This window comes from Mustela erminea, chromosome 18 (assembly GCF_009829155.1).
Source record: "Mustela erminea isolate mMusErm1 chromosome 18, mMusErm1.Pri, whole genome shotgun sequence".
NCBI classification, from domain to species: Eukaryota; Metazoa; Chordata; class Mammalia; order Carnivora; family Mustelidae; genus Mustela; species Mustela erminea.
The window spans coordinates 38451289-38473062 of NC_045631.1; the positions used below are offsets into that span (position 1 = coordinate 38451289).

The 21774-nt window shown below is 48.2% G+C and overlaps 1 long non-coding RNA gene across 1 annotated transcript; it reads left to right on the forward strand.

Moving 5' to 3' along the window:
- Positions 1-458: 458 nt before the first annotated feature.
- On the forward strand, positions 459-5051 carry LOC116578207. The gene is made up of 3 exons (XR_004280773.1): positions 459-575; positions 2894-3003; positions 5022-5051. It is a non-coding gene; the product is annotated as an uncharacterized LOC116578207 (long non-coding RNA).
- The last annotated feature ends 16723 nt before the right edge of the window (positions 5052-21774 follow it).

Here is a 21774-nt window from a genome sequence, read left to right on the forward strand (position 1 = left end):
TCAGTTCGGGTCCTGATCCCAGGGTCCTGGGATTGGGCCCCACATCGGGCTCTCTGCTTAGCGGGGAGCCTGCTTCCCCCCTCTCTCTCTGCCTGCCTCTCTGCCTACTTGTGATCTCTCTCTCTCTCTCTGTGTGTGTGTGTTAAATAAATAAATAAAATATTTTTATAAAATAAAATAAACTGAATGTTTGTGCCCCTCTCACCAAAATTCATATGTTGAAACCCAATCCCCAGTGAGATGGGATTAGGAAGTGGGGGGACGCCAGGCTGGTTCAGTTGGTAGAGAATGCAACTCTTGAGTTCAAGCCCCACATTGGGTGTAGAGATTACTTAAAAAAAAAAAAAAAAAAAAAAAAAAAGCAAGTGTGGCCTTTGAGAGGTAATTAGGTCATGAGGGTAGAGTCCTCATAAATGGGATTAGTGCCTTTATAAAAGAAACCCCAAAGAGTTGGCTTCCCGATCCCCCAGTGAGAGCTCCCAGCAAGATGGCGGTCTGTGAACCAGGAAGTGGGCTCTCACCAGACAGCAAGTCTGCTGCTTTCTTGATCCTGGACTTCGGAGCATCCGGAATGGGTGAGAATTAAACTTCTGTAGTTGAGGGGCCCCTGGGTGTCTCAGTGGGTTAAAGCCTCTACCTTCGGCTCAGGTCATGATCCCAGGGTCCTGGGATCAAGCCCTGCGTTGGGCTCTCTGCTCAGCAGGGAACCTGCTTCCCTTCCTCTCTCTCTGCCTGCCTCTCTGCCTACTTGTGATTTCTGTCTGTCAAATAAATAAATAAAATCTTAAAAAAAAACAAAAAACAAAAAACTTCTGTGGTTAATAATACACCCAGTCTATGGTACTCTGTTATGGCACCTGAAGGAGGTGGTGGCACTGTCAGCCTTATTCACCAAGCTCATACACACCTGGTTCCCTCTCAGTTCCTAGACTCCACATTCACTGATCCGTCCAAGCCTCCCTCTAAAACCCTCTGCTTGCTAGTCCCTCTCTTTCCTGCTGCCCTCCAACCTTGGATCTTCCCATAGTCTGCTCCTGCATGTGGAGCATGAGTGTATGATAATTATATTTCAACTAATATTGTTGAAATAAATTCATTTGACAAAGAAAAAGTCTGGGTGTATATTCCATCTGCGGTCATTATCTGAAAACCACTCCATACACATTTTAAAAATAACTTTATACTTTCTTTATTTTTCTTCTTTTTTTTTTAAGATCTTATTTATTTATTTGACACAGAGAGAGAGAGAGAGTACAAGCAGCGGGAGAGGCAGAGGGAGAGGGAGAAGCAGGCTTCCTGTAGAGCAGGGGAAACTCGGTGTGGGGCTCGATCCCAGGACTCCAGGATCATGACCAGAGCCGAAGGCAGTGGCTCAACCAACTGAGTCACCCAGGCGCCCCAAAATAACTTTATAATTTCTATTGTTATTTATTTTTTCATTTGTTCTGTGGTTGGACACTAAGTTGTTGCTATTAAAACCAATACTGCAGGGGTACCTAGATGCTCAGTGGTTTAAAACCTCGGTCTTCAGCTCAGGTCATGATCCCAGCATCCTGGGATCGAGCCCCGAATGGTCTCTCTGCTCAGCAGGAAGCCTGCTTCCCCCTCTGTCTCTCTGCCTGCCTCTCTGCCTACTTGTGATCTCTGTCAAATAAACAAATAAGATCTTTTAAAAAAAAAAAAAACCAATACCACAATAAATATTCCTTGTTTGTGTTGTTGTTGTTGTTGTTTTTAAGATTTTATTTATTTATTTATTTATTTTAAAGATTTTATTTATTTTATTTGACAGAGAGAGAGATCACAAGTAGGCAGAGAGGCAGGCAGAGACAGAGGGGGAAACAGGCTCCCTGCTGAGCAGAGAGCCCAATGTGGGGCTCGATCCCAGGACACTGAGATCATGACTTGAGCTGAAGGCAGCGGCCCAATCCACTGAGCCACCCAGGCGCCCCTAAGATTTTATTTATTTATTTGACAGAGAGAGAGAGCTCAAGTAGGCAGAGCAGCCAGCAGAGGGAGAGAGAGAAGCAGGATTTCCACTGAGCTGGAGCCTGATTCAGGACTCGATCCCAGGACCCTGGGATCATGATTCAAGCCAAAAGTGGCTGCTTAACCGACTGAGCCACCCAAGTGCCCTGGTTTGTGCTTTTATATGGGATGGTTTCAAGATCCAGGTGTCAGGGTCAAAGAGCACTTCTCTTCATGAGTGAGTGAGTCCAGGGGGTGAAGCTCTAAAGCCTGAGGGCCCGAGCAGGAGTGAGCGCTGCTCAAGACCACAGCAAAACTCTCCATTGTCACCCCTCACCCCGCACCCCTACAACCCCCAGCCTTGTAGAAATCAAGATGCTTCCCTATTGCCTGCCAGCCTTACCCTACTCAGGCTCAGACGCTTTAACAACGCTGACAATTAGTACACCACAGCAATTAAAGTAACATTCATAAAGCTTTAGTAATGCCTGAAACTTCCTGTGGAATATAAAATTTTACATCAGTATGACCACAGCAAGGAAAAGGGAATGCACTAAATAGAAAGAAATTATCTTCGAAGGCGGCATTCGTCATGGTTTTCAGTGGCGGAAACATGCAGGATTATTTTGTCCTCCTTGCATTTCCACATTTTTCTGTGCATGAAGAGGACCAGGTTATTTTTAAATGGTATGGTATAAATGAAAAGTTGGTGGGCGTCTTTTATAACGGAGGCTTCAGGTGATTACCAACCGGAGCCACAGATCAGTATTGGCATCACTAAGAATGGAACAACCTGATGGTATGTGACTTCCAAGGACATGAGATGTGAAGTCCTTAGCACCGCCACTAAGCACCCCTGAAAGGTCCAATAGGAAACTTAAACCTGAATCTAATCAAGACTTTAGACCTGACTTTGTGTTCACAGGAAATACTGAGGATAAAGGAACAAGTTCAGTGCCATCGCAAAGGCACAAAACAGACAAATCTGGAATAGAGGACGTTGTACAGGATAACTGAGCTGTTTTCTTCAACAAGGTAATGGTATGAAGAAGGGTGAGAGCAAGGAATGCTCTAGATTAAGAGAGCGTGGACTTGGGGTGCCTGGCTGACTCACCAAAGGAAAACGAGACGCTTGATCTCAGGGTTGTGAGTTTGAGCCCCATGCTGGGTGTAGAGATTACTTAAACAAGTAAACAAATACATAAAGAAATAAACTTTTAAAAAAGAATATCCAGGGGTGCCTGGGTGGCTCAGTCGTTAAGCGCCTGTCTTCGGTTCAGGTCATGATCCCAGCGTCCTGGGATTGAGCCCTGAGTGGGGCTCCCTGCTCAGCGGGGTGTCTGCTTTGCCCTCTCCCTCTGCCCCTCTCCGTACCCCCACCCCCACCTCTCTCGTTCACTCTCTCTCAAAAAAAAAAAGTGTGTGGACTTAACCAGATCCAGATTCAAATGAGGGAACTGTATAAAAAGACATTCTTGGAACACTTGGAAAATCTGGAAAGCAATGGACTAGATGTCAGACAACACCAAAGAATAATAATAATAATAATAATAATTATTATTATTATTATTATTTTAGGCATCGTAACGGCAGTGTGGTTTTGAAAAAAAATCCATATGTTAGAAATGTAGAGTTGAAGAGATGTGAATTCTGGAGTTTCAAACACTTAATACCATAAAAGAATAGATTAGGCAAGTGTGCCAAAAGCTTGATAATTGCTAATTTTGAGGGACGGAAATATGGAGTTTCCTTGTATTTCCTCTCTACATTGTCCGTTTTATATTTTCACAGAAAAATTAATAATTTACAAAGCAGGTGAAGGTCACAAATAGCTGGTGGGCTTCTGGGAGTGACATTTCCAGGGGGAGCATCTTGCATGATGCAAACAAATGGCTTGTTTTCAAGTAGCTCTGATGAAAGTCCTCAACGGTCCCAGCAGTAAAAACAAGAATAATGATACCAAAGGAGCAATTTGGATCAAATAGTTTCATAAAATGAGAGAGCGACAAAGCAGTATTTCTAAATTGTATGATTCATCGTATTATTCCATATAATGCCTTTTAATAGAAAAGTGTAGTAAAACTAACTAGAGGTTATGAAAGAACTTTCAAAATTGCATAACGAGAGGCGCCTGGGTGGTTCAGTTGTTAAGCGCCTTGCCTTCAGCTCAGGTCATGATCCCAGGGTCCTGGGATCGAGCCCCACATCAGGCTCTCTGCTCAGTGGGAAGCCTGCTTCTCCCTCTCCCACTGCCCCCCTGCTTTTGCGTTCCCTCTCTCGCCGAGTCTCTATCAAATAAATAAATAAAATCTTTAAAAATAAATAAATAAATAGATAGATAAATAAATAAATAAAATGCATATGGAATGTTTTCAGGTAGACTACCGAATGAGCTCGGGTACATACTTTTTCTCCCTGCCAAAGCACCAGTAAATAAAATGAAATACATTTAGTCGAAGTATAATTATCATGCAGTAAAGTTTACCCTTTATAGAATGCAGTTCTATTACTTTTTTTTTAACAAATTTTAAGATTTTATTTATTTATTTGACAGAGAGAAATCACAAGTAGACGGAGAGGCAGGCAGAGAGAGAGGAAGGGAATCAGGCTCCCTGCTGAGCAGAGAGCCCGATGCGGGACTCGATCCCAGGACCCTGAGATCATGACCTGAGCCGAAGGCAGCGGCTTAACCCACTGAGCCACCCAAGCACCCCAGTTCTACTACTTTTGACAAATACATACAACGGGGAGACCACCACCACAATCACCTCCCAGAATTTGCTTTGTGTTGCCAACTCCTGCCCCTACCCCTAGCCCCCGCCCAATCATGGATAGGTTTGCCTAGTCCCCTAGTCCTGAATGGCCTACACGTGGGATGATACAATACTTAGCTTTTCAGTCTGGGTTCTTTCGCTTAACCATAATGCATTTGAGATTCTCGCGATTGTACGTATCCACAGTTCACTTCCTTGTGTCACGGGGGAGTTTCCCCATGTAAGGATGTGTTGTAATTTATCTGTTCACCAGCTGAAGGACATTTGGCTTATTTCCAGTTCTTGGCAATTATGAAGGAAGCCACAACAGACATCCTTGTACAGATTTTTGTGTGAACTTGAGTTTTCTCTTCACTTGGATAAATACCGAAGAGTGGAGGGGCGTCTGGGTGCTCTGTTGGTGGAAGCATCTGACCCTTGATTTCATCTTGGAATCATGAGATCGAGCCCTGCATCGGCTCTGCCCTGAGCATGGAGCCTGCTTGAGATAGTCTCTTTCCCTCTCCCTCTGCTGCTCCCCACACCTCTCTCTTAAAAAATAAATTAAAGGGGCGCCTGAGTGGCTCAGTGGGTTAAAGCCTCTGCCTTTGGATCAGGTCATGATTCCGGGGTCTTGGCATCGAGCCCCACATTGGACTCTCTGCTCGGCGGGGAGCCTGCTTCCTCCTCTCTCTCTGCCTACTGTGATCTCTGTCTGTCAAATAAATAAATAAGTAAATCTTTAAATAAATAAATAAATGTAGGTATACATGTGTATGTGTGTATATATATTCGAGGAGTGAAATTGCTGAACCTCATGCTAGGCGTACGCTTAGCTTTACAAAAAAACTATTAAGTGTATGTTTAACTTTATTAGAAACTGCCAAACCCGTTTCCCAGTGTGGCTGCCCCGTCTCTCATGGTGAGATCTGTAACTGTTCCACATCCTCATCCACCGTGGTCCTTAAAGCACTTCCGTTCTAATGCTGACTTTTAGGACGACATTTTGTTTTATTTTTTCAAAGATTTCATTTATTTATTTGACAGAGAAAGCAGGAGCGAGCGGGAAGGAGGGGCAAAGGGAGAGGAAGAAGCAGGCGTCCTGTTTTTAGCTATTTTAATAGACCTAGTGGCATCTCATTGTGGCTTTAATTTGCATTTCACTAAAGATCAATATCTTAGGATTTTTTCATGTGCTTGTTTACGATGAATAAATCTCCTTTGGGGAAGAAGCTATTGGAGTCTTTTGCCCATTTATTATTGTTTTTTTTTTTTCTTATTATTGAGTTTTAAGACTTCTTCATATATTCTAGGTCCAAATCCTTTATTGGATACATGTTTTGCACATATTGTCTCCCAGACTATGGTTTGTCCTTTTCTTCTCTTGAGAGTGTTATCTGAACAGTGTAAGTTTTTTGTTTTCTAAGATTTTATTTATTCATTTCAAAGAGAGAGAGAGCACAAGCAGGGGGAGCCATACAGGGTGAGGGAGAAGCTGGATCCCCACTGAGCAGGGAGCCTGATGTGGGACTTGATCCCAGGACCTGGGGACGGTGATCTGAGCAGAAGGCAGATGCTTAACCAACTGAGTCACCCAGGCACCCCCAGTGTAAGTTTTTAAGTTTGATGGAATCCAGTTTTTTCTCTGAGGGATCATGATTTTGGTGTGGTGTTTAATAGATTTCTGCCTAACCTAAAGTCAAAAATATTGTCTCCTGTATTTTCTTCTAGACATTTTTATAGTTTAACGCTTAGGTCTGTGATCCATTTTGGACTAATCTTTATAGTAAATGTTATTTAGAAGGATTAAAAATAAGGAAAAATGAATCTTACTGTCATTTGAATTTTTATGATTTCCACCACACTTCATTTTTTTTTAAGATTTTATTTATTTATTTGACATAGAAAGCGAGATCACAAGTAGGCAGAGGCAGGCAGAGAGAGAGGGGGAAGCAGGCTCCCTGCCAAGCAGAGAGCCCAATGTGGGGCTCGATCCCAGGACCCTGAGATCATGACCTGAGCCGAAGGCAGAGGCTTTAACCCACTGAGCCACCCAGGCGCCCCAACACACTTCATTTTTTTTTAGGCGGAGCCAAATTTCTGTCTGTTTTTGACATCCACAGCATTGTTTTTAAAAGACATTTACAGGGGTGCCTGGGTGGCTCAAAGGGTTAAGCCTCTGCCTTCAGCCCAGGTCTTGATCTCAGGGTCTTGGGATCGAGCCCCACATCGGGCTCTCTGCTTGGCAGGGAGCCTGCTTCCCCCTCTCTCTCTGCCTGCCTCTCTTGTGATCTCTGTGATCTCTTGTGATCCTGCCTACTTGTGATCTCTGTCTGTCAAATAAATAAATAAAATCTTTAAAAAAAAAAAAAGACATTTACAGACATTACCGACATTAAAGATGAGCACAGTGATTGAGATCGGAGACAGGATCCATGACATTTTGGAAGCTGAAAACCAACAGTGAGTGATAGCCAACCCAAGAAAGCTGCCTGTGGACCTGGCAGTGGGAAAAGCCTGGGGTGACCCTGATTTTTACATGGTTCCCCAAAGGCTCTGGCATGGAAGGTGCCAGGTACTTCTGGAAATGGGGTGAAAGAGAAGGTTGGAAAAAATGGGGAGGGAGGATTATTTAAGAGAATATTTAAGAAACAGTTATATCCTCTGGGCACCTGCGGGGCTCGGTCAGTTAAGCATCTGACTTCAGCTCAGGTCATAGTTCTAGGGTCCTGGGATGGAGCCCAGCATCAGGCTCCCCACTCAGCAGGGAGTCGCATTCTCCTTCTGCCCCTTCTCTACTGCTTGTGTGCTTGCTCTCTCTCTCTAGCAAAGATAAATGAAGTCATGGTTTTTTAAGATTTTATTTATTTATTTGACAGAGATCACAAGTAGAGGGGGTGGAAGCAGGCTCACTGCCGAGCAAAGAGCCTGACGATGCAGGGCTCGACCCCAGGACCCCAAGACCACAACCTGGGCCAAAGTCAGAGACTCAACCCACTGAGCCACCCAGGCACCCCTAAATAAAATCTTAAAAAAAAAAAAAAGAAACAGCTATATCCTCAGATTCTCTTCATACTCAACACGGCTCAACAACCTTCCCTTCCAATTCCCCAAAGAAAACTGGTAGCTTACTGTGTGGAGAGATTAGAATAAATGGTCTCGGAGCTGGCTGCTAGAGGCCAGATGTAGCAGAGGACAGGACCTCCCTTCAAGAACCAGAAAGATAATCAGGACACCTGGGTGGCTCAGTTGGTTGAGCGGCTGCCTCGACTCGGGTCATGATTCCAGCATCCTGGGATTGAGTCCCACATATGGCTCTTTGCTCTGTGGGAAACCTGCTTCTCCCTCTGCCTCTGCCTGCCACTCTGTCTGCCTGTGCTCACTCTCTCCGACAAATAAAAAAATTAAAAAAAAAAAAGAACCAGAAGGATAAGTGACATTTACATGTTAAATGTTGAGACCTTCTTCTCAAACCTCTTCTTTCACTTAGTGCCCAGGGTCTGGCCATGAGGCTTCAGCCCCATGGGCGAGGGGTCAAAGGGTCCTTTTTAGAGACTCTGACTAGCTCATGGGGGTAGACCCAAAAGGGTTCCCCACAAAAGATCCAGCCTGACCTCTACATAAGTCCGCTGTGGATAAACCCACTCATGAACTCAGCTCTTCCAATATGTGTTTAGTGCCCCATTCTCAAACAGAAGCAGACAAAAGGGTCGCTCAGTCTGCAAACCTGGTGGCAAGACTTTTCCAAGCGTTAGCCCATCCCCAAATGTGGATTTTTGACCCTCATATGTTGGAGCTAGCAGAAAGCTTTCAGAAGAGATTTCTTCAGTGAAGATAAAATAGATTCATATCAAAGCACATCATCACAAAACACACAGGCTAGTGATCTGGAGAAGAACCTACAAGCTTCCTGGGAGAGAGCAAAAAAGAGTTCACAGGTGAAAGATCAAAAATCAGAGAGGCTTTGGACCCCTCAAGAGTAACACTGGATGTTAGAAGGCAATGAACCATAACGTCTCTGAGGGAAAGTTATTTCTTTGAATTTTGTACCCAGGAAAACTCATAATTTCGTGTGAACTGAATGAAAAACTTTGGGGATGTGCAAATTCCGAAAATACTTACCTGTCACATAGGCCTTCTCAGGAAGCTGCTGGGGCATATACTCTACCAAAATGAGGGCGAAAACCAAGAAAGAAAAGACACGGGACAGAGGAATCAGGACTCCAGCTCAAGAGAAAAGCAACAGGACTAGCTAGGGTGATGATGGGCGGCAGTGTGGACAGGAATCAGCCCAGATCAGGGCAAGAGGGAAGATTTAGTTCAGGAAAGATACTTCCATCAGACGAAATGGATGAAAATTCTCGATGTCTCCAAGAGTATTGAGAAGAGATTTAGATAATTGGCAAAGTGTTTGGGATTGGAGTAGTGATATATTCATAGAACAGGAAAACAAAAGCAATTACTAACTTCAAAGGAAAAAAAGAAAAGCTGTTTCAGGGCACCTGGCTGGCTCAGTTGGTGGAGCTTGTGACTATTGATCTCCGGGTTGGGAGTTTGACCTTCACACTGGGCACAGACATTACTTGTAAAAATTTGTTCAGGAAAGTAATTCTATGAGTTTCAGTTATGAACAGGGTATTACATGGTCCCAATAATGTAAATATGGAATATTGATCTAGTGTATCACATTTCCAGCCATGTTTAGGATATAATTATATTGAGACTGTGTGGGGAAGCGAGCATGTTCATGAGATAAGGATTGGAGATGAGGACAGTAAATCCTTATCTTCCATACTGGGAAGTAAATAGATCCTGTCTCCAGGCAACTGAGTGGCTCAGCTGGTTAAGCATCTGCCTTCTGTTCAGGTCATGATCTTGGAGTCCTGGGATAGTGTCCTACATCTGGCTACCTGCTCAGCAGGGAGACGGCTTCCCTCTTTTCCTCTGCCCCTCCCCACTGTCATTCTTTCTCTCTCTTTCAAATGAGTAAATAAAAACTTTAAAAAATAAATAGATACTGTCTCCAATGTTCATACTTATGTGAATAAGTAGCTATATAAACATGTTATTTTGAGCTAAAGGAATCAAGGGAGGTTGCCTCGAGAACAACAGAGCTTTTCACAAGACTTCCAGAATAACTGAGCTCTTTAAACTACCGTATGATGAGAGTTAGAAAGAAAAAATAAATTTTAAAAATTAAATGATGAAGAAGATTTATATTTATTGACCAGGAAGGAAGCATTTTTATGATTGACTCTTGAATAAGAAAAGCAAATTTCATAGTAATGTCAACCACATGATCCCATATTCATTATTTTAAAGTGAAAAGAAAAAAATCATGACCCCATGTATATGTTTCCATGTTTCTAGAAGCAAAAAGAATGGTCTGTAAGGATAACACTAAACTCTAAACCGTGGTTGTCAGGGGGATGGAATAGGGTGGGAAGCGAGAGAAATTATTATAATCATCTTTATGCCTTTTGCATTATTTGGCTTGTTATTATGAATATATACATATATTACTTCTGTAACAAAAAAGTTTAATGGCATGCTCTTTACAACTTGACAATGTGATTCTAAATGTTACTGGTAGTCTAGAAGAATAAACACAGGAGACCACTTAAGAAAAAAAATTGAGGGCGCCTGGGTGGCTCAATGGGTTAAGCCGCTGCCTTCAGCTCAGGTCATGATCTCAGGGTCCTGGGATCAAGTCCCGCATGGGGCTCTCTGCTCAGCAGGGAGCCTGCTTCCCTTCCTCTCTCTCTGCCTGCCTCTCTGCCTACTTGTGATCTCTCTCTGTCAAATAAATAAATTAAAATCTTTTAAAAAAATTAAAAAAAAAATTGAAACACAGTCCCCCCGCCCAACAATCAAATGTTTAATTTTCAGGACTTGTGCATGTGTGTGTGATGTTATCTTGCATTCTGTTTCAGTTATTTCCTGCTGTTTAACCAACTGCCCCAAACTATGGCTTCAAACAACTATTTGCTCGTGGTTCTGTACCCTTGGCAGGCTCGGTGGGAGCTCTCTGGGTCTTGCCGTTGGCCCATATAGCTGTATTCAGCTGGCCGGTCAGTTGGGCGGAGTAGTGATCAGCGGGGACAGTCAGGCTTCTCTCTCTCCATGTAGCCTGGGGGACTTTCTGTTCCATCTCTACTTCATCTCCCCAGTGGGGGGTATCTGGACTTCTTAAATGGTGACTCAGGGCTGCCAAGAGCACAAACACAGAACACAAGATTGACACCCGGAGCTGGCACACTTCTACCAAAGTGCACTGATTCAAGCAGGTCAGAGGCTAGCCCAGGGCCAGCGCGAAAGGGGGACTACCAAGGATGGGGACATCAGGAGCTCTGGTTCACTGGGGACTGCCCATGTGTCTCACTGCCAGTAAGCCTCCTGGAGGTACTAACTGTACTTCTAGACGCATCTCTTGTTTGCTCACTTAACTCTCAGGATGTGAGACCTTCCCTTGGCAGCAAATGTGCTGCCAGGAGGGATGAGCTGGGAGTTCGTCTTCTGCACACGAGGACATCTAGATCCTGCCTTTTCCATCGTGGGGCTCACAGTCTGTTTCCACAGCTCTGCAGGTGGCACTCACGCGCGGGCCTCTCAGCAGCAGTGATGAGCAGGGGGACGGTGCTGCCTTCCCCCTCATCGCTGCTGCTCCCGGCTCCAGAGGCAGCACTGCCAGCTACCCTGACTCACGCTCCACCCAGAGCGGTCTTCTCCAAAAATGTGTGTAGTGAGCTGCTTCCTCAGGAAGGCTGATTTCCATATTTTAGAACTTCTTCAGCATTTCCAGTTTGCAGGCACTATCTCTGCACCCCTGCCTCTCTCCTGTCCTTCCCTGAGATTTGGTGTGAAAGGTGCAGAGGTGTGCCTCCTCTACGCTGCCAACGCAACTCCAATGCACATTTGCCATAACCTATGTGACAGTTTCTTCCATAAAGCCCTAGCCATGGGTACTCCTAGGACAGTCGTTTTCTCAGCCCTGCCTGGCCCAGCCTTGAATCCTGATCCCTCCTCCCACTGTCCTCCACCACCACCACCACCACCAGCCCGCCCCGCCCCCCCGCAACCTGCGAAGCTGACAGACACGTCTAAGAGGGTGGTGATACTGAGCAGAATATAAACTATGGGGTGGGGGGCAAGCAAACAGCAAGTGCACTTCAGAAGGCAATAGACTAGAAATTTTATCGGCCTGGACAGTCCTCCCTTCTGCTCCTAACTACGTGTCCCGGTCAAGTTTCCAGTCCCTCTGGTGGTCAAGCAGGAATACCAGATCCCAGATTCAACACAGTGCAATCCATGGAGAAAACAGGTCCTTTACGTCTAGTATCTTCTGTCGGATCCCCTCCCCAGTTAGGGAGCCCCACCCACCTCACACGCCCGGGGAAACCTGACCCAAACCCGCTAGACAGTCTTCAAGGCCAGGAAGCCCGGGCGGACAAAAGGGGAAGGAAGGTCGAGGGGGCAGAAATGGGCAGGTGCTCCCGGGCATCCCCTTGAGCACGTGCTCTGGCACGGACACCAGGTGGCCGCGGCTGGCGGGTGGTCCGGCGCTTGCGGGCCACCGGTGTCGCAAGAGCCCGGGGTGGGGGCGAAGGTACCAGAGCCGCGCCACCCAGCCCGGCTAATCGGCTGCAGCCCGCACCGTGGCCGCGGGGCGGAGCCCGAGGACCGGAGACGCCCGAGTGCGGGGCTTCCGCCGCGCGGAGGGAGCGGGCGCGCCGAGTCCTCGTTTGCCTCTGACCGGAGCGGCGCGGGAGCCCCGATTGCCCTGGCGGTGGGCTGCGGGGCTGGGGGGCTGCGGGGCTGCGGCGCTCGGGACGCGCGGGATGGTGGGGCGGCCGTCCTCGGACCCTGTGGCCCGCGGCGGGGAAGCCCGGCTGCGACGCGGGACGGAGAGCGCAGGGAGCCCCGACTCCCGGGCGGGACCGAGGGGGCCGGAGGCTCTGCCCACACGAAGGCGCGTCCCCTCCCCGACACCGGCACACGGGGACCGCGCCCCACCCAGACGGCACCCCCGGCAGAGAGAGCTGCCCACCGCACCCCGGCCACTGAGAGTTACTGACGGGACGGAAAAGGCACCTCGGGTCCCACACATTAAAGGACTGAGGGTCGAGAGGCGGTTGGATTGGGGGAGGGGGCACTTTGGAAGAAAAAGGCTGTGTGCACGCGCGGGGTAGGTGGGGGGGGGCGGTGGGAGGTGTGGGAGGCACGAGCCACTGCCATCAGCATCTTACACCATTTATACAGGGTCTGTGGACCCTTTCCAGGCTGAAATGCTCTTCGCATGTATTTGATTAAGTCGCTGCTGGCTTCTTTCTTGCAGATAAAAGCGATGCAAATCGATTGCAGAAAATTTGTGACAAGATTCAGAAAATTATAAGCTGCTCTTAATCTTACCACCCAGAGACAGTCATTGGTAAGCAAACTGTATTTAAATCCCTTTCCTGCTTTCAAGCTATAACATGATCTCAAGATCACTTTCCCATATCATCAAATAATCGGTGAAGGCATGATTTTTGAAGTTGTTCCCTATTTATGTGGAAGGCTATATGACCACTTGTTCAGCCAGAGTCTCTATTTGCTGGCTGGTGAGGCTGTCAATCTCTAAATAGTGTCTCGGAGCCGCAGCCAAGCCGCAGCCAACGTCCTCCCACAGGGATCTGAGCCCACGGGGGAGCTTAGTCTTTTAAGCATGAGAACTAAGAGTAGGATCATTGAGTGACTATACAAATGCTCTTTCTCAAATTTATTTGAATTCTAAAAGAAGTACCAGCTCCTTGGGAAATAAAAAAGCCAAAGAAAATACAAATTCCCTGTAGACAGCAACAACTCATCAAATAACATTAGGAAAGAAAGCAGAGTCAGAACTGAGAGCATCTTCCTGACTCACACTGTCCCCATATCTGCTTTCATGGTCATGGTGGTAAATCGAGGCCCACTCTCTGTGAGGGTCTAGAGGAAAGGCCCTCAGACCCTTGAACCTGGGGTGCTGGTGGGGAGACCCCAGAGTGGGTTAGTGCAGGTTGGATGGAAGCTATGATGCCAGTGCCATTAGGACCCATGGTTCTAGAGGACAGGGCGCTGTGCTTTGAGTGTCAGTGGTGGTGGTGGTGGGGGGGTGTTCAACAGGGAAGTCTGGGTTTCTCATGTGCTCCGGGGTGTCGATCTGTGTCTGTGCAAGAAATGCCCATCCTCTTCCAACCCTCGTTGCATGTAGGACAGGCCCCTCCCGTAGCCCTTTCCCAGGGCCTGGCTTTGGACAGGTTCGGAGGTGAGCCTAGAAGGGTTCCCCGGATCTCACTCCTGGTGCCAGGACTGAGCCAGTGTCCTATGAAGCCCTCTCACCTGGCTCTGAGCATACCCTAACCTGTCCTTCTGGCCAGAAATCCTCTTAGAAGCTTATGTTGTATCTCCTTATCCACCATGTTCTGGGTGCCCCTGCCTGGGCCTGGCTGTGCCCTGCCACTCAGGGCTTGTGTTCTGGTGAGGTGCCAAGGTAGATAACGATACTGAAAGATGTTGAGGGGTGTGGGGAGAATTTGGCCTTGATTTTGTACTTTTTCTGTGTAAAATGGGGCAATAGTATTCACCAAGTAGACTGGTACAAGGATTAGAAATAAAAAGGCATGTGAGGTACTTTGGATCCTCCCAACTGTGTTCCTTCCCTTTCTGGAATGTCTTTCCACCTCCTACTTAAGGGACTTTGAGATGACGCCTATGACGGTGTTTGCAGAGATCTGAGTTTTTCACACTGCCTGTTGACAGTGGTGGGTCTGATGTAGTGGGCTCCCTCCTGCTCTTTAGCTCTGAAGGCAGAGTTGACATCCCCCAGGGAACCCCTAGGGTGGGGTCACCCCCCCCAACAAGGCAGGTGAAAGGGGAAGAGGGTACAAGTCTCAACTCGGCTAGTTCCTAATTAAGTTCTCAGGTGTTCATCATTATCACAACAATTATGTTCTTTCTTTCCTAATGTTATTTGATGAGTTGTTGCTGTCTACAGGGAATTTATATTTTTCTTACAATGATTAATTTAATTTCAAATAACTCTGACTTTTGGTTGTGTGATCTGCTGTTGCCCCATCATACACACATATACAGTTTAGGTGTGTCTCTCCCTCAGTGTCTACGGGAAAATCTTGAACCCTCTCTACAAAAGTTTCAACAGTGAGTGGCACCCCAGGACAGTTAGACAAAGAGGGAAGGGGTAGGTGTTTGGTGGTCTCTTTTGGACCCTTAGGATGGCTTTTATATTTCCCAAGGAGCTGGTACTTCTTTTAGAATTCAAATAAATTTGAGAAAGAGCATTTGTATAATCACTCAATGATCCTACTCTTAGTTCTCATGCTTAAAAGACTAAAGCTCCCCCGTGGGCTCAGATCCCTGTGGGAGGACCTTGGCTGCGGTTCCAAGACACTATTTAGAGATTGACAGCCTCACCAGCCAGCAAATAGAGACTCCGGCTGAACAAGTGGTCATGTAGCCTTCCACATAAATAGGGAACAACTTCAAAAATCATGCCTTCACCGATTATTTGATGATATGGGAAAGTGATCTTGAGATCATGTTATAGCTTGAAAGCAGGAAAGGGATTTAAATACAGTTTGCTTACCAATGACTGTCTCTGGGTGGTAAGATTAAGAGCAGCTTATAATTTTCTGAATCTTGTCACAAATTTTCTGCAATCGATTTGCATCGCTTTTATCTGCAAGAAAGAAGCCAGCAGCGACTTAATCAAATACATGCGAAGAGCATTTCAGCCTGGAAAGGGTCCACAGACCCTGTATAAATGGTGTAAGATGCTGATGGCAGTGGCTCGTGCCTCCCACACCTCCCACCGCCCCCCCCACCTACCCCGCGCGTGCACACAGCCTTTTTCTTCCAAAGTGCCCCCTCCCCCAATCCAACCGCCTCTCGACCCTCAGTCCTTCAATGTGTGGGACCCGAGGTGCCTTTTCCGTCCCGTCAGTAACTCTCAGTGGCCGGGGTGCGGTGGGCAGCTCTCTCTGCCGGGGGTGCCGTCTGGGTGGGGCGCGGTCCCCGTGTGCCGGTGTCGGGGAGGGGACGCGCCTTCGTGTGGGCAGAGCCTCCGGCCCCCTCGGTCCCGCCCGGGAGTCGAGTTTCCCTGTGCTCTCCGTCCCGCGTCGCAGCCGGGCTTCCCCGCCGCGGGCCACAGGGTCCGAGGACGGCCGCCCCACCATCCCGCGCGTCCCGAGCGCCGCAGCCCCGCAGCCCCGCAGCCCCCAGCCCCCAGCCCCGCAGCCCACTGCCAGGGCAATCGGGGGCCCCCGCGCCGCTGCGGCCAGAGGCTACCGAGGACGCGGCGCGCCCGTTCCTCCGGTCCTCGGGCTCCGCCCCGCGGCCACCGTGCCGGCTGCAGCCGATCGTCGGGCTGGGCGGCGCGCCTCTGGTCCCCCAGGGCTCCGGCGACGCCGGCGACCCGCACGGACCCCAGCCACCGGGTGTCCATGCCAGCGGGCGCGCTCAAGGGGATGCCCGGGAGCACCTGCCTCCTCAACCTTCCTCGGGCTTCCTGGCCTTGAGGGCTGTCTGGCGGGTTTGGGTCAGGTTTCCCCGGGCGTGTGAGGTGGGGGGACAGCAGCTCCCACGGCCCGGGGGGCTCCCTAACTGGAGAAGGGGTCCGTCAGCTCACGGACAGAAGGATGCTGCGTTCTGTCTCAGAGACTGACAGTGAGGGCACCACAGAGATGGTACTACACTACACCGCCATCGTTTGAGAGGGAACTTAAGTCTCCAGTCTTCTCTGTTCCGCCCCCAACTAAACTGTTTTTTTAGGAACTATTTCTGAGTTCCACCTCTGGTTGGCAGGATTCCTGTTCCTCTCCTCCTTCTGAGGGATTCCATCTCCTGCAGGAACCAGACTGCCGCTGCATTGCCTGAGCTGGGAGATGTTATCCCTCCCCACTCCCCCACCCAGACTTACAGAGGAAGAGACAGGCTCAGGGAGGTGACAGTGGCCATGTGTGGAAGCTGGGTCTGTTCTAGAGCCCGGTGTCGTTTCCTCTGCCCCCCACTCCCTCTGTTCTGGGCAGCAGGGCTGCATCCTGGCCTTGCTGGCTGCTGGAAAGGTGGCCTTGGGCTGGATTGTAGGGAGGAAGGGAGAGGAGGAGAGAGTTTGGGCTAGACCTCCCTTCCCTAACCTCCACCTTCCCAACCCTTTGTGACCCAGGGGCAGTGATGTCTCTAGTCAGTCAGGAGTTCTGTACAGAATCAGGGCCTGGGCTTGTTCTCCCCACCTCAGCCATCACCCTCTCAGCGGGCAGACAGAAATCTCCATCTCCCCTCCTCTTCATCCCCCTCCTTACAGCTCTCTCTGAGAAACCATAGATGAGGACCAGAGCTGGATACAGCTTACCCAGCTCAGACTCTGGTCGGACTCGGGTAGCTAGGGGAGGGGTAGGAGAAGAATCTGTGATGGTGTGTTAGGACCATTTGAGGACCCAGCGGGTCTGACTCCCCCAGGGGAGGGACATCAGAGTGAGGGGACAAGCATATCTAGGCATGGGAACACCTGATGCTCTTTTTCCTAAATATCCAGTCAGTCCTCAGGAACACAGGTTCAGGGACAGTGTCTAAGGTTGGGGATATCTAGGTCTCTGAGTAGTGAGTATATTGGGGTGCACACAGCCTGAATTTGGAGGTTTCCATATGAGTCATTTCTCATGACTGGGTAGCACTGTCACCCATTGTCACCCACTTGTGGTCTGGGTCTGACTGACCTGCCTTGGAACAGATACTCCAGTAGAAGTAAATGAAGGCCTTAAGGCCCATGGGCTCTCCATTATGAAGTGGACTCTTTTGCGCAATTGGGTGCCCTCTTGTGGATACTTGAGAAATTTCACTCCCCCCCCCCCCCCCCCCCCCCGCCCCCAACGCCGAGTAGTTCAGGGACCCTTTCTACCACCACCACCTCCACTACAGGCCTATCCAGGGGTCTCTTTATTAAGGGCAAAATGTCTTCTGGTATCCCCAAATTGGATCTCCATGCATGAAATCCTAATATAGTCTGAACAGGCATTTGCATAGCACGTATTATGGACTTCACAAATAATAGCTCCTTTATTCCCTACAGCTAACCTGTGAGGTAAGTAAGTACTATTATCATCCTTACTTTACAGATGAGGAAATTGTGGCCCAGAGAAGTTAAGTGGCTTACCTGAGGTCACACAGCCACTCTGGATTCTAGACTGTCGCCATGCTGCCTCTCACTGGTGTGGGAGGCCTCACAGAGCAATGCAGAGTCACACTCAGAAGACAGCTGTGTGTACACCAGAAAGAATTTCCCCAGCTCCCCAGGCTTCTTCTCTGACTCCCCCAGAGCTCACCCCACACACCCCGGGGAGGACTCTGTCCTACCATGTGAATAGAGGATTGGGAGATTTACAAGAACCCCTCTTTTTGGACCTTTTTGGTTCTTTCTACCATTGTTGGGAAGTAGAACGTGAAGGAGGAAGCAGGGCTGCTCAAAATTCAGAATCTCAGGGAGCATCAGAGTTCCCCAAGACGATATGGTGCCATCACTAACTGAACCAGAAGCCAGTGTAGACACAGGCCAGTCAGGAGGCATCCACACTCTCTTTCCACTCTCGACCCTCTTGGCATGAACCGGGTCCTGGTGAATGATCTTAGGACTTGCCTCTCTTCTGAAACTTGAAACATGGGGGTGTATGGGCTCAGAAGAACTCCATTTCTACCATGTACAGATAAGGAAATGAAGCCTCTTCCTAAGACCTCCACTCACTCACCACATGTTAGCTGACAACCCACTATGGGTGTTGGGAGATGGGGACACAGAACAGGGTGAAGAGCAGCTCTCTGCCTTTGAGGAACTCTGTCTAGCAAGCGAGAGACAAATGAGGAAACCATAATTGCAGTCAGGGTGCTGGTGTACAGGAAGCTGACTGCTACAGCAAAGGAGACTGGACCCTGTTTAGGCGGGGGCAGGGAGGCTGTGAAGGAGGTAGCCTTCGCGATTAGTCTTAGAGGGTAGATTGGGCTTCATGGAGGGGAGGGAGAGTACTCCTGGTTGAGGCTCCTTCATACATGCAACGTTCTGGAACAACAAGGCAAGTGCACGCAGTAGTGAGCTTTACCTGGCTCCCACAGAGGCTGCCTAGGAAGAGGACAGGACATTGGCTGGCAGTTGGGGTCAGCTGGCAAAAGTCTCACTTGCCAGGCTGAGAAGTTCCGACTCAACACAGTAAGTGCAAGCAAGGGCCGGTATTGTCCTCTCCAAAGACCCTGGCTGAAGGGGTGTCCCTGCATGCTCAGAGGGGGTGAGGGTCAGGGAGACAGGCACTGGGGACGGTTCGTCCAGTCAGGTTTTCATTAAACTGTTATGGAGTTCTCTATTAGAACTCTTTCCCTTACAAGTGTTAAAAACCCACTCAAAGCAGTTTAAACAAAAAGGGAATTTGTTGGTTCGCATACCCAGGGGAGGTCCTGTGAGAGAAGGAGTGAGGAAAGGAGCCCAGGAGCCAACGGAGCTGGAACTCAGGAGTCAAGGCCATCAGAACTCCTTCCCTGCCCATGTCTTTTCTCCGCTCATCTCTGCCTGGCTGTGTTCTGCAGAGACTCCGTTCATGCGGAGGCACTGTTGGCTAAGCATCCGACTCTTGGTTTTGGCTCAGGTCGTGATCTCAGGGTCGTGAGATGCAGCCCCTTGTTGGGCTCCAGGTTCAACAGGGAGTCTGCTTGTCCCTCTTCCTCTCTCCCCCCCACCGCCCTTTCTCTCTCAAATTTATTTATTTATTTTAAGATTTTTTTATTTTTTATTTATTTGACAGAGAGAGAAAGATCACAAGTAGGCAGAGAGGCAGGCAGAGAGAGAGAGGGAAGCAGGCGCCCTGCCAAGCAGAGAGCCTGATGTGGGGCTCGATCCCAGGACCCTGAGATCATGACCCAAGCCAAAGGCAGAGGCTTAACCCACTGAGCCACCCAGATGCCCCTCTCTCTCAAATTAAAAAAAAAAAAAAAAATTAGCCAAGGGAAGAAAGGAAGAAGGAAGTTAAAAAAAAAAAAAAAGAGGACTATATAGAGGAATAGACCACACAGAAAAGGCAGGTTTCTGTCATGGACAAAAGGGCAAAACGTTTCGTGGTTCCTCGAAAGACGGACGCAGAAGAATGTTCTGTTCAGTGAGAGGAAGTGGCAAGTTCAGATGGCACATTTGGTGGGGAGTGGGGGGGGGGGGCGGCCATGGGTCAGTCGGGTCAGTAGATGACTGGATGGATCCAGAGGTTGAAGGAAAAGATGAAGCTGCGGAGATCATTCGGATTCATCCCAGTGGATGGCAGCCGGAGCCAGGGGAGGAGGCGTCACCCAGTGAGAGTGAGAGGAGAGCTGCAGACGCACAGCTGGTGAACACCCACACGGGCTGAAGGGGTGAACACAGAGGGCACAGGAAGGAAGACGTCTGCGAAAGGAACAAGTGCAGGTTAGTAACACATTGTGAGCAGATGCTCTGTCCTCCGCAGATGCACTTGTCTCTCATTTGAAACCATCCAGGGGATGATTACAGATTATCTTCAAAGGAACAAACGTCAGATTGTCATCAGACATCTCATCAGCAACCTCAGTGCAAGAAGACAGTGGTACAAAGCCTGCAGACGGCAAAGGGGATGGCAAGACTACTAGTTGTCCCCAGTCTCTGTTCCCCCAGAGGCAGGCCAACAGGAGGGCGGGTAGATGCTCCAGCATGCGTGTAATTCTACTTCAGAAATACAACTTTGGGGGGGTTGCCTGAGTGGCTCAGTGGGTTAAAGCCTCTGCCTTCAGCTCAGGTCATGATCCCGGGGTCCTGGGATCGAGCCCCGCGTCGGGCTCTCTGCTCAACAGGGAGCCTGCTTCCTCCTCTCTCTGCCTGCCTCTCTGCCTGCTTGTGATCTCTGTCTATCAAATACATAAATAAAATCTTAAAAAAAAAAAAAAGAAATACAACTTTGGGTTTTTAGCTGGTCACGTCGCCTTCCAGAACCGAGGGTACATTTCCCGCCTCCCTCGAAGCTAAGTGTGTCCGTGTGACTAAGTTGTGGCTGTCCCTTTTTCCTTCTTTGGACCTTCTCCCATGCATCCTGCTACCTGGAAAGTTAATATGAGGCCATCGTCTTGGACCATGAGGACAAGGACCACAGCTTGCATGAGTCAGAGTAGAAAACTGGGAGACGCCTAGCCCCCAGAAGTCTTTTACATGAGAAAAAAATAAACTTCAGCTTGTTGGAGCCACCGCTATTTTGGGTCTCTTATTTATAGATAATCCTAACTGATATTAGGGGGACATTATACCCAGCCAAAATATCAGCCATATATGGGAATAAAATAAAGTTATTTTTACACAGGTAACAATCCACAAAGAAGTTAGGAAATAGACATTTAAATATGTTATTTATAATATATATGTTATAATGTATATTGTCTGGGAAACAGACAAAGGTCTCACTTAATAACCTTTTATTTTTTTATTTGATGTTATAAAAATGAGCACTTTTTTTTTGTTAAAAAATTTTAACATATATATGTTTATTTATACATATACATGTACATGTATATATGTATATTTAAGCATATATATAAAATTTAAACATATATATATTTATTTGACAGAGAGAGAGACAGCGAGAGAGGGAACACAAGCAGGGGAGTGGGAGAGGGAGAAGCAGGCTTCCCGCTGAGCAGGGAGCCCGATGCAGGGCTCGATCCCAGGACCCTGGGGGTCATGACCTGCGAGGAAGGCAGACGCTTAACAACTGAGCCACCCAGGCACCCTAAACATATATTTTTTTAAAGAGAATGAGGAAGGGAAATAACAGAGGTTTACAGTCTAGAAAATACCACAAGCAGAAGGACAGGACCAGCAAGGACTCGCTTCCCTGGCAGTGAAATCAGGTGTCTCTTAGCAAGTCTGATTGCCCCTGATTTTGGCTGCTGTCTGGATTTATCTCATCCGTTGTCCTCCATGGCCAGTTTAAAGAGAATTCCCCTCTCGGGAGGTGTCCTGCTCAAGTGCCCCATTTCCTGCTGGCAT